The sequence below is a fragment of the Varroa destructor genome, unplaced genomic scaffold (assembly GCF_002443255.2).
Source record: "Varroa destructor unplaced genomic scaffold, Vdes_3.0 BEIS01000002.1, whole genome shotgun sequence".
NCBI classification, from domain to species: Eukaryota; Metazoa; Arthropoda; class Arachnida; order Mesostigmata; family Varroidae; genus Varroa; species Varroa destructor.
The window spans coordinates 38,742,977-38,762,333 of NW_019211455.1; the positions used below are offsets into that span (position 1 = coordinate 38,742,977).

At 38.5% G+C, this 19,357-nt stretch overlaps 1 protein-coding gene and 2 long non-coding RNA genes across 3 annotated transcripts in view; 2 read left to right on the top strand and 1 right to left on the bottom strand.

Annotated features, from left to right (window-relative positions):
* Positions 1 to 19,357, top strand: part of LOC111245672 (histamine H1 receptor-like) — a 156,417-nt gene that overhangs the window by 15,314 nt on the left and 121,746 nt on the right. The window lies entirely within an intron of this gene.
* Positions 555 to 19,357, bottom strand: part of LOC147757781 (uncharacterized) — a 44,604-nt gene continuing 25,801 nt past the window's right edge. The window contains exon 3 of the long non-coding RNA XR_015322225.1: positions 555 to 1,428. This is a non-coding gene — a long non-coding RNA (uncharacterized LOC147757781). The remainder of the gene's footprint in view (positions 1,429 to 19,357) is intronic.
* LOC147757782 (uncharacterized) overlaps positions 3,081 to 19,357 on the top strand; it is a 28,773-nt gene continuing 12,496 nt past the window's right edge. The window contains exons 1-3 of the long non-coding RNA XR_015322224.1: positions 3,081 to 3,377; positions 3,742 to 4,136; positions 15,291 to 17,700. This is a non-coding gene — a long non-coding RNA (uncharacterized LOC147757782). The remainder of the gene's footprint in view (positions 3,378 to 3,741; positions 4,137 to 15,290; positions 17,701 to 19,357) is intronic.

A 19,357-nucleotide genomic window follows, 5' to 3' on the forward strand; every position in this document is an offset into this window, starting at 1 on the left:
TCTGCTATTAAATTATTGGCAATTAATTGATTGCTTTATTAAACTGCCATCTAGATCCACGTAGGTTACAATATACAAACTGTGTTGTATATAGTGACCCTGAAAGCATATCATATGTCTATGTAAACACCGGGCGTCTGCTATAGCAAGATTAATATATGTTAGAGCTGCTAATAATGGTGTTATACGATAACGTTGTTTCGTGGTAAGGGACTGCGACAGAAGGCTGGAACGATGCTGAAATACTGTTTGCTGCTAGAAAATGACGATGCATTTTAGGTCTACGTATTTGCTTCTCGTCTTCCTCCGACCTCTTCAGGTTCGTAATTGCGCTATGGAGTCCAAGTAAAACTCTGTCTTCTCACAAAGATCACGGCGACCTAGAACGAAAGTGCAAACATTACTTCCAATACTCAGTTGAAAATGTCATTGGTACAATATATATAGCAATGTTGCGTAGACCCTACAAGTTAATTTCATTACTGCAGCGGCGGCGGCGGTCGTACGCTTGATGACGACCCTCCGGTGCGCGATAAATCGAAAGGAAGTCACAAAATGTACGTAATCATACTTCTTCTACCGATTTTCACTGTTTCTGTAGTTATTGTTAGAAGGAAACCTGCGAGCACGATTCTTTGATGTTCGTTCGTTTTCCCAGCGATTGTTTAGAGTTGTTCTCCACTATAATTAAAATCGAATTGTACACTTAGTAACCAGTCAGTAACTTGTCATCGCATGCGTGCGTATTCAGTTAGTCCTATAGGCACACTAGGTAAACCTTCCGATCATTTAATTCCTGACCAGATATCATTTCATAAAACTGAATGATTTAAGGCTGTACGCCATTTTCTCGCTCCCGAACATTTCAAGCTATCAGTTTGAGGATTTTGGGCCCAAAATAGGCATTTATTGACAAGGCATATTTTACGATTTTCTTGATACGATGGATTCTACGATTCCTAACTAGCCTCATCAAATCCAATCGAAAAATTGAGAGCTGCGGGAATTTCGGAAAATACACTTTTCTGCAAGTTATGGGCCAGATTTGAGCCGTTCAACGTAAAACGAAAGATTATGACGGGTCTTATTCAGCCAGTTTGAACTGAATCTAAAATCAGTATTTCAAAACTATCCTCTTCTTATTCATTTTGAACAAACTGTACATAATTTAGGAGTAGGATTATCTAGTGCCGGCAGTAGCAGGTACTCAATTTATTGTTAAACAAGTAAGGATGGCAAAGGTTAGCCCTATACCAAAAGATTACGTAAGCGGCCTTAAAATAACATTGCATCATTCTGTATTGATCGTTTTGATATCGATATTTACAAATTCGGCGATCCCAATGAACTGTGCTTCGCAACGGTTAAAGCGCGAGCAGAACAACTTTTGGATCTTCGAACGCTTTTCTTTCCACCCTTCGATCGGCCCTAAAAGACAAAATTATTTTCAATATGAATAGATAATATAATCATTTAAATCGATAAAGCATCTTTTAGTAAATATAAGCTTATGTACCGCTAAAAAAAGACGCAAAAGTGTATATACAGTATGTCCTAAAACACGAATACACTGTTTGAATTATTATATACATACAATTAACTAATATTTAAATTGTTGACAAATCTATACAAAATGAATGACTTTTTTTCTAATCGCCAAGATTCGAATTTACAGATTTAACAAATTTCAGTGCGTCCGGTAAGCTTGCGTGACATGTTTCTACAGTTGCTCAGTGTTCGGAATCATGATATTAATTGTCCTATTTATTTGTAGCTCTAAAAAATCGTCCCAAAAAGTGCATCCACGTTTTTCCATTCGCGAAATTTTTTTCGTTCATTTTCACTGTGTGTTCCACCGTTAAGACGTACCTACGTTTCAACTTACAATACGGTGGACACTTGACTTGCTAGTAATTTGGCTTGTGACAGATTGTCAGGCTGTTTCTCTGTTTTTCTAGTATTTTTTGGCTGATAGTCTTCCACCTGTGAGCATACTAAAGTATTTCATCCGTTCCAAAAACATTTTTTATCCGATTGGTTGTAAGTTGCATATGTAAGCTTGTTTAAAATTTCTAGCGACATTGTCTTTGCACTTTTCTAAACATTTTCGTGCTTTCAATAACAAAAGCTAACCTTGATTTATTCATTACATTGAATGACTTACACCTGAAAAAAAAATTAGACAGACAATTCTGACCCGTTTAACGATGTACTTTTTTTTTTTTGACAGCCTATACATAATCATTGATGCTTATTGAATGCAAAAGTAAGCGCGTAACCCTAAAAAAAACACTACGACGATTTAAACAGCATCTTATCTTAAAATGAAATATTGCTGTTTAAGACAAGCGTCAGTATTCTTTGAACGGTTACAGCAGGATTTAGCTGGTTGTAGATTAACTTCTAGTAGTAAAAAGCGTTTACTTAAAAAATGCCAATCCAAGCTTGTATTCGTTGGCGGGTTAAAAAAACTTTATAGGCCGTATTAGCTTAAAGTGAAACATGGACTTGAGGCAGTCTTTGTAGGAGCTATACGCAGATTATATCGGTGAACAATGTCTTTAGAGATGTCCGTTTGTCATAAATTTCAACCTATTTTCGCAGGAACTGTGATGTCTACAGAACTTTGCAATGAATCCATACGGCTCGGGTCGGCATTACGGGTAGATTCTACGGCGTCAGCTACATTGCAGTTTACTTCGTTATAATACCTAAGGAGATTTCTTAACTTTTCGAACCACAAGTTCTATTACATGATAAGTATTATGTTGCTAAGGAAAATTATTGCGTGTACATTCTAAAACAGAATAAACGATGTAGTTTCATATGGTTAAGTGCATTTTATGATTACGTGTGCCACTGTTTTTGACCTTGTGTGCTAGATAGATGTTTACCGTCTTTTGCATCTGTTCTTTAAGGTCAGTTTACGTACTACCTCTATCCAAAATCTGTTTCTAAGCTAGGCTTAGGTGTTGGTCAGTGCGACAAAAAAACCTTTGATCATAACCTAACGGCATAAAGATTGGTTTATCGCAGAAGTGAGAACTTCTATACTGCCTAACGCGTTTAGGATAATTAGATTGATGGAAAATTTCTATGCTAATTAATCGAAGAGAAGCTTTGAATGGTACGGCTGGCTTAATCTCATCAAATATAGCTTTTTGATATTCGAGTTGGATTACATTTTCAAGGGCTGGCAGCAGAGATCGGTTTCAAAGTGGTAAGGAAAAGAGTAATTTTTAATTGTGGAAAGTTATTATCTTATGAGGCGATTTGGGTTGATATAGTAGCATTGTTTTAGCTTCAATGACCAAAGTGCTCGGCTGCTTTGCTTCCTTGGATAGAGATTTCGTGGATCTGATGGATTTGTGGAGAAGGTATGACTAACTCATTACCGTGTATACTTTGTCGCACATCGATTATATATGCTCGTTGATCGTTAGCTCACATACAAATGTTGCTTTTTGTGGAATTAACATATTAATTCTATAAGGTAACAGTTTTTGGCAAGCGTATAACGGTTAGCTTTAGTACAATGGATAGCTTGCTGATTCTTCATGCATGAAGTGGACCTCTTTAATCGAGTACTGCTTCTAAAAACACGTACCAAAAGGGATTGTTTACATGTTACAATATGCGCTTGCTTCAGCACGACGTACTTCTTTGTAATACCATGTGTTCAATGTATTCAAGTTAAAATCATTTCTATTTTTGCTCCCACACTCTCACCATCAATCCCAGGGTTCCTGTGGGTGCCTCGTATATCGGCTTCTCCCCCGCAACACCTGGCTTTATCGCCGCCTGTGACACTGACGCAATTCATATGCAAACTGGGAAGCCAACTATCGACAAAGCCAATCAGTTCACCCCTCGCTTTCTGCCTGCTGACAGAAACGCTAGTTCTACCGTTTGATATACGTAAACGCGTCCTTTTGGCGGTAAAGTGCTTGGCCGTGATTTACATGTGCTACAGATATAGCTATTGTTATTGTGTGCGTATAGCTCCATGCGGATATTGCCTTTTCCAAAGTTAACTCAACATCGTCCTCTGTCGCGCCGAGTTTTTTTCACTGGAGTTTTGAGTATATGCTGTTCACATTGCAAATCGCCAGGGTGTACAAGCTGTGGTACGAGTAGTAAGTATGGGTTAATTTAGCACGCACGTCTGAAGTTTCAACTTCATCGATCATTTTACGACTTTGTAGTATAATTTTTCTAGGTCCAGTCACATTTAATAGCCCTGCTAATAAAATTATTATCAACTGCGTACAAGTTTGTTCATGTGATAATATGATCCAATAGCAATGGCATCATAAGCCCGTGGCGTTCATAAGCGTTGCGATCTGCGAAAAATATCTTGGTAACGAAGCCGAAGATCTAAAAAAAGGAGTCTGTGGGTTAGGAACGTGGTCTAAATGGATAAGACGATAAGATATGTTGGACGAATAGTCGCCTCTCTACGAACACACGTTGCGAATACTTTTAATCTGGTTTTGCAACTAGAGATACAGAAGAAACTCTCTGGATTGGAATAATATAGCGATAGAGATCGATTGGTCCGGTGAAATAGAAAAAATGTTCTGGCAACCCTGATTTATTAAAAGATACCCGATAAAAGAATAGCGCTTCTCGGTCTGCGATCCGAGAAATATGCTGTCTTTTAACGAACTTGACTGACTTAAAACGAAAGCAAATGATAACTAATACGAAGTCTATTCTGCGAATACTATTAGTCGTATTCAATCACTCGTGCAGTGTAGAACTTGTGATGATGAAGACTTTTTCAACAATGGCAAATCGGTGTTATCCGGCACTTAATGTCTGCTTCTTAACAAAAAAATTCGAGATTTTTTTTGCTTGTCTCTAAAGAAAATGCTATATTTTCTTGGTCATACTCTTCAACAATTCCATTAGGACACTATCTGAAACGAAGCTAAGTCTAGTTCTAGTTCAGAGACCCTATCAGGATAGAATGATGTGCCTCATAATTTTCAAAGGAGCAGTGGTTGAGCACCGTATTTAATTTATATTAATGTCACGAAACACCGACTCGACAGCCGTATAGCAAGGTTAAAGGTTTAAACGAAATAAGTCGGATCTTCTTTGTGTCGGATTTCTTGTACATAATCGTAGACTATAAACATAAAGCTTGTAATGACTGGCCTGACCGGACCATTCTATTGCGTTTAATATCGTCCTTACCAGCCAGTCAAATAGCATTCTGCGCGTATATAACTCGATTTCTCTTATCGGTCGCGTCATATATAACGGCGAATTGGACAGTACGACACATTTGGGTGCTGTTTCTCGTCGTCGTGCTAACTCACCCAACCCATACATGTCATTTTCACTTAAATCTTCCTTCTATAGAAACTTCTGCTAAGTTTCCATTAATAGTGGTAGCATTAGCTAACTCCCTGCGGATCATAGCTACTAGTTTTGTGCTATGGACGTTGTATTTGCCTAAACTAGCCTACCCCACGTTTCCGTGGCTTTCGCCGATCGTACCCAACGTTCAATGGATCGCTTCCTTCCAACGACGTCTGTTTTTCTGCATGGCGGTATTATCGTACTATTACGCTTTACATTCATTCGTTTTTCAACTCAGACCTCGTTGCCATCGACCCAATCAGATGGCATAGATACGAGCGGCGCAAAAGATTCACAAAGATATAGATCCGAAGGTGTGATACTTGTGCTGTCATTATGGGAAGAAGCTGCTTTACTGGTCGCCGCCGTGGCCGTACATGGGCTTCCGTCGCCTTATAACCGTTGCGAAGCCTACAAATTCAGAAACGGCCAAGACACTAGAAAAATAAAAATAAAAAAACTATAATTTGCACAGTACAGTGCATAATAGAGCGTCAGATATTGTGCTGTCCTTCTAACTGTTATGGGAAAACCGGCCAAACAAAATTGCTATTTAAATCTGAATATAACTAAATTATGTCTTTACATTCTACTTCAATACGACGTCTGTTATAAATATAGCACTTCATGGGCTCTATTATAAGAGGTACTAATTTTTCAAAAAGAATGGAGAACATATTTTGAAGAATTTTTAGCTATATATCGACGATATAATCTTTGCAAAATCTAATGCACCGCATTAATCTATTCAAATAATGCATTTATACCGCTACCGTCGCTTTGTTATCGTCGAAAATTATTTCCCAATTTTTGTACTTATGTGTAAGTGACAATATGACCCCTTAGCTAGACTATGGAGAACATAAAGGATGGCCCATAGTTTAAAAAGCCAACGATGTGAGTTTGATCATACGAGTTTGGCGTTGGCGCTCTGCCGTGGTAGTACACGATTTCTCTGCGTTTCGAGCTTTACGTTCGGTACGGCGGTTAAACGTTCTGTCAGGCGGTTAGCTTCGAGTACGAAACGCGACACATCTCGTACACCATGTCTAGTATTCGTGTTTTCCGTGAAAACTGATTTAACTATGCAGATGCTATATAAGATTTTTTGAAGTTCCGAATAAGAAGACTAGTGTGTCTTTCTAAACACAGTGATTATTAGGAAGGTTGATAACAGTTTTTGCGGTTAGTCTATTGCCAAAACGCTGCTCTACGCTTGGAAGTCTTCTAATAAACCTAAGCCTAGTTAGCGCTCATGTGCGATAAATTTTTTCGTAACACGATGAAGTTTTATACGGGTTACCTTGAATCAAATGCAAGGAAATGCAGCGCCAACATTTAGAGCAGCTGGCAAGGTGAAAATCTTGTCCTAGTTTAATTTTCATAGCCTGCGCTATTTGACGAATTTAGGTGCGGTACTTAAATTGTTTGGGATTACATCAGACAGTTTGCTTCCAGTACGAAGAGAAGCGTGTCTACGCCCAGATTCGAACAAGTTTAGCACGTAATCGCGTCAACCACTACGTTAGTCACTACGTGATAGCATTTTAGGCTAAACGTTTGTTGCCTGTGAATTCTGAAGTCTGTGAATGCTATCAGGCACTGTATCATGCGCGAATAGCTCATATTCTTTACTCGTGAGTTCGTTCAAACAATTTCGAGAAAGCAAATTATTTATGAAGTTGAGTAAGATTTTTTCTAGGTAAAACAATAAACTACGACGTGGAAAACATTTTGATTTTTGCATTGTTTTACCCCGTTAATTTTACTAATTATGGCCGGCCAAAAAAGCGTTGTCGGTTTCTAAGCCGAAATCGAAATAATTATTTTCTATATTTCAAAATAGTACTAGTGACCTAATTATGCGTCGTTCGGATCGATGACTTTCTTTTTTCAGTTTTCTGGTAACATAATAATTCTGTCACTGTAGAATTTCTGTGGTGCCTGGGTGAAAGGTCTTCACAAGTGATCTTCACATTTCTCTATTGGAGCTGCACTACATGAAGGAAACCGGTGCCTAATAGTGGAAGATCCGGGCTGTAGGGTGGATGTATGTGGTCTGCCAAGGCGGGAGACGATGTTCCTGTTGTTGACTATTTTCGGTCGATTGTTTCAATGGATTGTAGTAATCTTGTTAGCCATTGGCAAGAGAAATCCGAATCAATCGTTTTGCTAAGCGGCAATAATCGCGCGAAATATATATCATCACCTGCTTTGCCGTCCCGGGATTTATTTCTTGCTTTGGTCATGATGTTCTTTGTACTTTATTACCTATGATCAACCGCTTTAGAAGGGATTCGATACGTTTCTGTAGAGCTTCGCAGAGAGAACTACAAGTTGTTCTACGACAGTTTGCATGGCACTTCTTTCTCAGCTGGGTCCTTTCTAATGGCTTAAAACTGTTTGTTAATGGATGACTAGTTACTCGTCGATGTAATAACTACTTAACATGTCAATCTTGTTGAACTTCTGCAATAATTTTATCAGCTTTTCTCGTAACTGGTGGAGGAACATCTTCTACAGTCAAATCTCCACAATGTGCCTCCAGAGCCATCTTTGGGCTGTTTATTGCGATAACGCACCTTGAGCATAAATAGCACAAATTTTTATGGGACCTTTAAAATTGTAATATATAGCGATTTTTCGTAGAAGTTCCACTTATCCTTAAAATCCATTAATATATATATATATTAAGTCTGAACAAAGACACTGGGACAATTTCGATTATTTAAGATAACTTAAAGCTATCTAGTCAATCCGTCAATATTGCTTCGACCACCAAAGTGTCATAATATTCTACGTGTCAAGCTAAAATAGTACTCTCCCGTCTTAACACGGATCACTTCTGGAATTAATTTAGAAAAAAAACTTAAAATTGTATTGTAAAATTGCTTTTCAAGTATTCTGTCTCACTAATTAGTTATTTTAATTTATTTTTTGTCCTTTACGAAAGCTCCAGGACCATCGGGAGCTTGCACGAAATGAATTGTATGATGTTGGAAATTGAAGCTTGTTTTTAATTTAATTTTTAGCCAGAGATCGGCTAAAAATTTTGACTACTTAGTGTCTCAATGAAAGTCTTCATTATGATCTAATGTGTCTTGCATGTTTCTCTTCTTCGTTTTTCATCTAACCGTAAAGCTGTTAAGGAAGGCATACAATCGGCTACAAACGGAAATAAGTTTTTGATCAAGTGTCTTATATTTGGGAAAGTATTTGATAAAGATACCACAGAATTCCTTTAAAATAAAGTTGCCACTTATTCTGCTAATAAAAAAAAAAAAACGCAGGACATATGATGATAATTAATTCGACGCAACAATTCCTGGTTTATGCTTTGCCCCAGATACATGTTGGAGTATTATATCTGGGACTTGCAATGGTAGACGAGCCATTCATCAAAGTAGATGATTACGGGGCTATTAAATGTTTTACACATCTTGCTCTAAAAGGGCTAGCTATGAAATATAGAACCAGCCTATTGTTTGGCACCGCCCAAATTTAAATATACGTCAAAAAAACAATAGTAATAAGAAGCTTCAACGAAAGCAAACGCATACAGCATTTTTTTTCAAACAATGATCATCTACGATATAAACGCCTACGAAGAACGCTTATTAAATAACAAGCCTAATTTTTTTTTCAGAATATTCAATCATTTTTAGACACTCTTCACAGCGTTATCAATACAAAATGCGTAATTTCTGCCACACCAACAAACAGGGAAGTTTGAAGTGGCTTAAAATAGACGTTCCGATGATACTTGAAATATACGTAGTTTTCAAATTAAGGTGAATTAACTACAACGAATTTGGCCTATGATGACGTAGTTATCAAAATTCAAAGTAGATATTTAACGAAATGTATTTCTTAGATCTTCATCCATTCTGCTGATATTGGACATATGAAAATGGGCTCATTGCTAAGGTATATGCCAGCAAACAGAAAATTAGTCTCGAACAATCTGGTTGTTCCTACAGTAAAAAAAAAAAAAACCCGAAAACATTCGTTCCTTAAATGAAGCATTTTTCCTTAGTGTTTTCTTCTTTACGTTCTTCAAAGAAAGCATCCTTATTGTATACCTCGAACATTTTGTGGATTTAGGGTAGACGAAAAGCTATAATATTTCAAATCTTTAACGGCATGTATATTAATCGAATCTCATTCACCTTTCTGTAATAGTATATATAGAACTAGCGCATAAACACAAATGCAAAGCTGTTACGAGCACCGCTTCATAAAAATAATTAGACATTCATAAATCAGCATAAGTCTCAACCGTTGTTCCCATATGTGGCGTTTCTATAGTTTTTATGTAGCCATATACGATAAGAGAACTTCCTACAAATCGTATTACTGTGGACAGATGCCGGCGTTCTATGCCATATGTGACCACTACTAGAGGTGCGGCTCACGTGTCGGTCTTCAGTGACAGTCGATACCTTCTCACCAGGGGGACAAGAGGTCTTCAGTGGCTTTTTAAAAGTCGCTCGGTTACTTGTGTTCGGAAGGTATGCATTCTAGCGAAAAAGTGCCAAATGCAGTGTACGGGAAGCGAGATGTATTTTGATACTCTACAGTCCGTTGGTTTATCTGTTGGTCATCTAAGGGTTAACAGCTGATTTCTCCGTATCGTAGAAATACATTCGCTATGCCGTCTTCTTGCCAAGACTCTCGTAAGCTCATCAATATAACCCTATTATAGGCTTTTTACCCTGCTCTCTGCGGACCGTGGATCAACAAACCTCAATTATTAGCCAATGGCGACGCACAACATATTCTGTTCGCGTTTTCAGCACAACTTTAAAACGAGGCAGGAGTAGGTCGATTTTACTACGCCTTTTTAGATGGGTTCCTCTTCAGCCCCAACCGGTTATCCAGCTACGTGGCCTGCTTCTGCCCACAGCACGACGAAATTGAACAGGATTCCACTGTGGTAGAAGTAGCTACACCTAATGGACTCGCGTAGAGATAACGTTTAGAAACGGTCGGTAAGCTGCTTCTAGTATTACCGTTCGGTAAATATGTCCTAAGTCTATTTGCCTGTCACTATTGAGCACCGTGATGATCTCTGTATTTGTACTGAAGCTTGTGCAAATATGGAAATGATAGTATGAAATAATTTTTACCTTAGCGTATTATTGCAGTAATCTAGGTTTATGTCTCCTCAGTAATAGGTACACGGTGATTATTAATAGGCAACCAACTATTTGGGATGATCTACCCTATAACGTACAATTCCATATTTATATATACACCCCATACAGAATACGCAATGCCGATAAATAAAGGTTACACATCTATTAATATCTATGCGTTTAGCTGCTGGAATACCGTTTATTTATTTATCTGTGACGACCATGAATATTAACATGTGCAATAAAACTACGAAGATCTTACGCTTTATCCAGCCTTAAAAAGCCTTACTCATGCTAACTAAAAACGCACAAAAGTAAACCCTCTTCAATTGTGAAGTTGCCGCCAAGCGTTTTGTCGACAATTTTTCCCATAATGATCTGAAGTTCAACGCGTTACAGATCTTTGATCTCTGAATTAGATCGATAACGCGCTAGTTAATGAGATTATAATTGAGACCAACAACCTACATATTTAAAGTGACTGACACGTCCTATATTGTTTCACAGAATGTCTTTTAGCGAGTGCTCGTTTAAAAGAGTCTTTTTGTTATTTGTTATCCATTTTGTTATTAATAATTATATAAGTCTCTGTATATCTTATAATAGAGTGGTGGTGCGTCTGAAATACTTTCACAGAATAGAACTTTACCGATTTACATTTGTCGTACCCCTACAATGCCAAGCGGGAACCTCGCTGACAATGGTTATTTGCTTTTCCCATATGACAACTACTTCCGTAATAACGCTGACTTATTTTTAACGGAGTAATTGTTCAATTGCATTTGCTTTGTATCGCATGACTTTTGTTTAAATCTTCCTTAATTTAATTCTCTAACTAGTTAAGTTTGGAAAGTTGTAGATAGTATTTGTAGTGATTTTACGCTTCTGTGCCACAACAAATAAATGTAGAGAGGACAATCGATACGGAAAAAGAACTACACTAACTAAACGGAAAAACAATGTCAGGGCTTGGCAAATCAGGTCGTATAACTTTCTTTGCAACTTAATGTTTTGAACTGAGTTGCCACTTAGGAAGTAACAGGTGTACTTCATCAGAATTGGCCATTTTTTTGTTGACTGGCAGCGTTAGCAGAATTTTCGTTCAAAATACGAGACAAGTGTGTGCGTAGGTGTTATATATGAAAATTTCTGTAAAAATCTCTCCTGCCGCAATATCTTATAGTTGAATATAGTGATACTCGGTATCATACGGTTGTACATAGCTAACTCATTCTACTTATATTACACAGACATATAAGCCGGTTTTCCTGCATTCAAATTATCAACAATTTTATCTGTGGGCAAGCCTCACATGACAGCATATCTTGCTTTTTATTTGGCAGCGCATTAATATATTTTATTTACAATATTCAGGTGGTCGAGCGACAATTAAGAGGCGCATCTCAGCGTTTAACTTCGACCCATCTATTCTTTTCTTCTTGGGTGGGTTCGCGCCCTTCAATTTTTGTTACTCGACTAGTCAGCTTGTCGTCTCTATGCTCTGACATGTTAAGATATGACCATGACCGTTTCTCCCGCAGGATTTGCTAACAAGCATTCATGTGTTTCAACCTCAAGTCATCTTCTATCTTCCCTTCCTTATATCGCAGCTGGCGTCAGTCGGGCTTATGGTACTACCATCCATTTACTTGCTTCATCGAACCCCTGGTGTCGCTGACAGTCAGCCATTCCCCAGTTTTTTTAGTGGCGGCCGAGCTTCCAGGGCTTGACTTAAATCAAAAAAATTTTTAAAAGTTTTCGAATGCTCGCGGATACCCCCGTAAGTCACTTCTAGATTCGCACAAATCTTGTTCGCGTACTTCTGACGCAGGATCGACAACATGGCCGCTTCTACGTCGGGAACTCACTAAACGATTCTAGCTGCTTATTTTTACATTCATGCCAAATCTAAGCAAGATTGGCGGAGATTTCACCAAACAAGTTCCTCCCCAAAGCTCACTTGAGCCTGTATACTTTTGTCAAATTTAAACTTTGGTTTGCGGTAATAGAAGTGCTTGCTTTTGCAAAAATCAATTTGAACAAATGAGCTTTGTATCCACTGGAGAGTGGCTGTTAATCTCTTGGTGTCAAAAGCTTGAAGCAGAACGGCCACTTGTGCAAAAAAAAAAGCAAAGGGATTCAGAAATATATTTTTGTTCACAGACTAATTGGATGAGCTCGATTTGTTTACTTTCTACGAATATAATAACTGAAATCTATCTTCTTCGTTTTTCCTATGGGACAGCACACAGTATCTGTAATCATTATTTCTTCTATGAATGTAGGCCCGATTCAGTACGTTGTTACCGTTGAGAGTTAAATTTTCTGCTCAAAATTTAAGCAAGTTGCACTCTTGTACAAAGGGAATTTTGGAGTTCTAGTGCGAACTGATAGTCGGGTCGATGCGGGAATAGCTTTTTGCGCATGACGTGGGAAGTGCGACATTATAAAAATCCACTCTATAAAGTTTCCACTGCAACAGCTCATCGTTCAAAGACAGAAGCGATAGTAAATCGCCAAAAATTACAAACGGGATGGATTCGTTATGTAGCGCTTGAACGCTTGTACTGCCCTGTCAAAATCTGCTGCTCACCTCTCATTTGACGCCATCGCTCAACACGCCGCTTGCTGACTAACCTACAATAGAATAAGTAATATTCCAAAACATTGCCTGTTAATATATATATATATATATATATATATATATATATATATATATATATATAATGTAATAGTAATTAAACAACAATTTTCCGTTTTGCTTTTCGCCAAAAAGAATGCTAGACAAGAGGTTCCGTTTTGCTTCGGTCGTCAGAAGAAAGGTTCTCGTCCACACGGTAAAACAAAAAGTAAGCTTCAGCACTTCGTATAAATTGACTCAAAGATTCACGTCGTGCACGGAACATATAACTACTTCACAAAAGTGTATAAGCAATCATACGAGAATTTCAATGAAAACGTCTGGGGGACGTATTCGCGCACTGTCAGTCCTGCTACGATCGAGAAACGCAAAGAGAAATTGGACAGACTTTAATGCCTAGGCGTACACTGCATAGAGGTCGCTGTCTTCATAATAAATAACCTTGAAGTTCGTATATGTCTCTCCTATTGAAGCCTCACAAACGTCAACAGAAATCAAAATACTTTCCAATCGAGAAGTCCTATAGCATCCATAGAAGTGCTGAGAATAACAACCAGCTAAATACCTTCGACGTGATCCAAATTCAAAATTATGGTACAAAATATTATAGAATTCAAAGGATTGCAGTTGCAAGAAGCCTGTAAATCGATCTGTTATGAAATATTGCGAGACGCTGAATCGGTTCGTAAACTGTAGAGTGATTGTTTATGTGGACACCATAGCAGCGGTGAAATTTTTAATGATCTGAAAGTTATTGCACGTCCCAATAAAAGAGTGCACTTGATGATCTCTGACAAATAACACGACGATAACGATAAATAAGATAACGATGTAACATGGGAAAGATAAACTAAGTGCTGACCGTAAAAGCGAACTTGATCTCGGTAAAAGCAACATTTAACATCGAAGTTAACTTAATAGGCGCTTACATAGCCCAGTAGCGCCAGATCTTAAGCCGGCACGTTCACTCGCAAAAGTCATTTTGAATTCCTTAATTTATTATGATATGGTCGTATTTTTCATCGGAATGGTTAAGTAATATCTAGACTTCTTATCCGCCAGGTCACAGAAGATTTATCACAGAAGTATGGACCCTGGAATATCTTTAGGTGACTTGAGGGTCCTTGATTTACACCATACTTTAAGAGTTGCAAACTACTTTTTGTGGATCGGTCTACAGTGTAACTGCTGTTTGGCTGGCTATATGGATTCTATAAAAGTTACTCGACTGGGTTAAGGCTAGCCTTATGGACAATTCGAATCATCTTGGTAGTTTCGTCACCCCTTGTTTCACTGTAACTTTCAATATCTAGTTAATTCATGTCGTATTTAACCTAACATAGCATCTTTGAAGAATAGACTGGAGAGCTACTCCAGTTAGCCGATTAGTCTTGTTTGTGCTAGAAAGAAAGCTCGTTGTACCTCTGTTTCGAGTTTGACGTCCGGTATTGCCGGATTCCATCAGACGACCGGCTCCCACCACTGAACGGAGTCTGACTGTGCCCGGGTTCGAAGCCAGACCACAACATGTCCCTCATATCAATAGGTGAACACGTTACCCTGTAGGCTATCACGCAGACACCTCACCCCCTACCTAAGCAGGTTTAAATTGCAACTCTAGTGTAGACTATAGTCTCAGTTTACCGGCTGTAATTTTTCAATGACGTTGTCCGTTAAATGTCTTACCCCCTTTATTATACTTTTCTGTTAATTCGTAGTTCGCCCATTCTTGTATTTAAGTTACACTTTTCCACCATGATAATGTATCCGTTATTCCGCTGTAGTCTAGATTCGAAATCTCCCCAGAAGGGAAACAGCAACGTGTCTGGCTAACCTAGAATTCAGAGCACTATTATCGGAAGAAATCTTACGTTAACCGCATGAAACCAATCTGCGACTCTAGCTCATTGGCCTAGTTAATACGGGAGGCCTAATCTACACTCTGATTATAGTTCAATTGTTACTATCCCTTTACACGTTTTTTGCCATTTGAGCTTTTTTGCTAACCCAATACTGAAGCTTCTCAACTTCCAAATCCAAACCTTCCAAAAAATAAGTACAATTTTTCCTATAAGCAAAAAAAAAATCGCAAAACTTAAATATTTATCATACAATTTTCTATCTACATCTCTGATTTATAGAAACACATTCGAAACCAAGTGATCTTTTTTGTTCGAAAGTCGATCGAAAAGTTTGCTCGAGCTACTGTTATCATCTGCCGGGGAAACAAGGTACACCCTTCAACAGACGATTCAACCTGCCGGGAAAATCAAGAGCGGAGCTTTTTAAAACGAACCGACAAGCGAATACAGGAGCCTAGCAGTATAAGGGTAGACAATGCATGAAAGAAAATGCTATTAGCCTAGAATTTAATTTTACCAAAAAATTGCATTTCTGGTATTGTTTGGGCTATAATTTGATTATGTTCCGAGCATTTACTTCGTATTACCAAAAATCTAGCTTAAAAAAAAAGCTGTCATTTGTAACCTATTTTCGTAGTTGCCGACTGATACCATAATAGGATAATAATTCTATTCGTATTTCTACGTGATTGCTGGTTTATCTCATTGGCCGAGGGCTATGCCCTGTTCAATCCATTACAGAGACCCTTATTATTAGCGGGCAAATACTGCAGATTCGAAGGGGAGTTGGTTCTCAAGACTGCCTAGTCCTGTTCATCAATGGTCCAAATCGTTTTAATTTGATCGTATCAATCAAATCATCTAGTAGGACTGAAATTGTCAGTTCAATAGCCTGAATAAGACTTGGGTATTATTAGACTATTATACTATAGACTATTATAATAGGTTGTACTTCAGCGTAAATTGAATATAGCCCGAAAGCTATGAAAGACTGTAATGAACTGTGGAACATTTTGAAGTAATACGCTTTTTTAACCACCATTTAGGATTACATAGAAAATAAAATTTCAATTCAAGTGATTGCGGGTGATATTTTTGAAAAGTTATTTGAATAAAATGACGGAGAACGTAGTGGTTCAGACGGTACTTAGTTGTTCTACATATAGTATGTTGGAATAGGCTTTGCGTCAAAGCCGTCGTATTCAAATGTTCGCAGTTATACACTCGCATTATGTCTTTCATCGTCGACGTTTCGCTATCACACGAATTTATTTTACGCTGCAGGTGCCGCCTGGGCCGAAACTGGGAATGTTGGCTGATGTTAAGAAGCTTTCTCCCACCATCGTCACCCTTTCTCCCGCGCTCTTTCTCGTTTTTTAAGTTAGACGAACGAGTCTACCGTGTAGTTCATGCTTACTTGCTTGCTTGCTTGGCCAGGCGATAATGAAGCGGTCTACGAAGCCTCGTTGTGCGTTTCTGTCGAAGCGCAGAAAGAATGCACTCACGCGTAATCCTAACAGGCCTGCATGTTTATGTATGTCTCGGAATAAGCATTGTTTATACATAAATAGAAAGAAGTCAATGGTTTTGTTAAACTCAAAAACACAACGCCCGATTTTCCTAAATTCAACTAGCATTGTTTATCTTATTCGATCCCTTATGGGTGACGGCATTAGTTTTCGTCATCGACGCACTTGTCAGGCAAGGTAGAACTATAGGCTGAAGCGAAAAAAGTTTTTGAAGTACAAGGAAGAGACTCGTTAACTTTACCCTCGATGCTACTCTGGTGACGCTAAACGACAGATCGCTGATGAAAGGGAATAACAGGTACTCGAGAATACAAAAGCTTCTTGTACCCATCGCGAAAATGGAGTACAATCAATTTGACTGTATCGCGCAACTGCTGCTCCTGCCACCGATAGACAGCTGACGGCCTCACATCGTAGTATAGGACGCTGTTTTGTAGTGCATCTTTCTTGTAGTCGTTCATAATTCACTATCATCAGCTCAGTTACGATGGTTCGTGATGGCTTATGACACCACTTGATGCCCGTGTACCGTCAAAGTGTGCACTGTGTCTGCGTCCGTGTAAAAGCGCGTATCTTCCGCCTGTTGTGCTGCCCTGCAAGGCCATCGCTAGTTTCGTCGGCGGACCCCTAGGGGACAGCGGAGTTGGGTTATGGTGTCAGTTTCTCGGCTTTGGGGCCGAACGATCATATTGCTACTGCAGTGAAGGCGGTGGTAGTCGAGAGGGCTGGTGAGAGCAGCCTACAGCAAACGACGAATAGCAAACGGAGCTTTGGATCTTCTTGAAACTCTTCCTGTTATCCATTTGCGTTCCCTCGTGCTTTAGAAGTGAACTTCGGTAGGGGGTGAAGCATGGAAAACAGCAAACACATAATGATTCGTCGGACACGGCTTGCCCAGGTGGTCGGATCATGTCAACAGCTGACGTTGGCTATACACATGTATAACAAACTCTTGGGTGGCAATAGCCTTTGACGACTCGTCGACCCAACGAAAAGCTGGAGAGAAAGATGACATCATAGGGTTCGCTGAAACGTGGAATCGCTGCCTTCCTGCTTCAGCAATATGCAGGCAAAGATAACGAGCACAGATGGAACGCGTTTTACCATAGGATGTCCAAGCAAGCAGATTCGTACCGTTCCCCCGCAACCAACATCTTATGGTGTGTTATCTCCAAATTTTTTGTAGTTTTAAAAAATCTCATTCAAATACATAAGTTTCTAGAGTGCAAGAGTATAGAGTGAAAATAACTATTCATTCGTGCTTACTCTTAGTAGTCTTAATCAAATGTGATTCTCTAAAACGCAATATTATACATCTATAGATAGATAGATAGATATATATATATTTCAAATGTTCAATACATTTCCTATTAAGTATCTGGCAAGAAATCCATCATTGATTTCTATTGTTTTAGGAGAGACGACTAAAACGGGAAGGTGCTCACATATTGATAGTCGCCGGTTTGAAAAGTATCTGAAAAATCTCTGCAATCGATTTTCTGCAATTTTTTAAGGAAATATTTGGATAGGTAACTTTTTTTGCTGTACATCACGGTGTGAGGCATAGCTAAACTAGGCTATAATTAACCCAAATTCTTAAAAAGCGTAGCATTGACAGTTTTACGTAAACATGGGTTACATATTAATGCGATATGAGTGAAGTAGTTCTATCTGAGTATACACTGGCGTAGCGAAAAAAAGCGAAGCAAGATAATAAACGAACGAAGGAGATACAGAAACCATTGTCTGAAGGTTTATCAGCGCCTGGCATATTGAAGTGCTACCCCATTGTAGCTTGCCTCAGTCGTGTACTTTCGTTGCTGTGTGACAAGCTTACGAGTATAATACGAAGAACCTGTTTTAGCGTTCACGTTTTTGACTATCTCCGGCAAGGAATACGATTAAGTGGGAAAAGGTTTCCAATTTAAAGATTGGATGCAACCCTTAGTGGCAGTAATATTTCATCATACGCGAAACATATATTTTCAGTAAATAAAAATGTCACAGGTTATCGTATAGGTTTGCTTATATACTCTTGTATGAATGTGAAAGGTTAGCTATGTATTGAAAGTTGGTGTAGTCCTCAATTTAATCAGTTCTCTAAAAAAAAAAAAAAATACACAAGCCATGAAATCTTTTGTGAACTCAGAATTCAGATCTGAATCAGAACACAAACTTTTAGTGGTTGTCGTTCGAGATATTTGAAGGGCGTTTGCTTCGTAACTTTGTGGGAGGGGGGGGGGGGGGGGGGGAGCGTATAAGCCCCATAATTCTATTAGATGAGGCGAGGCGATTTTAGAACAAAAATCCCGGCAAAGAAGTTGGCACCTCTTCGAAATCAAACCAGGCGACTTTACCGATCAACATAGCGCTCACTGTTTCGGCCTTTGTTTTGTTCCTGTTCGAATTTGTCCTGTTCGATTTTTGGATAGTTTTTACCAATGAGATAGATACATCTTCCTTTTTTTTGTTTTACATGAATATAGATGGCTGTTTATTCAGAAAGAGAATGAAATACTATTTGATGTCTTACATTTAATTGTAGTCTAGATGAAGATAGTTGATAAAAAGTTTCTATTAAGTGGATGATAGGCAAGCAAAGCGGGCTCCACTGAAATGCTCAAAGACGCATGTTTATATCCATCTAGATTCCTATGATGAAATAGAACGAAAGCATATTGTTCCGAAAGTTGTTTTTACAGTTAAGTCAAATAGTCCGAACGGATTCGTTAGTAATTTATTAACTATTTTTTTCAGTTTACTCTGAATTTTTCCGATTTCGACTAGTCGACCTAAAATTATGCAGTTTTTTTGGAG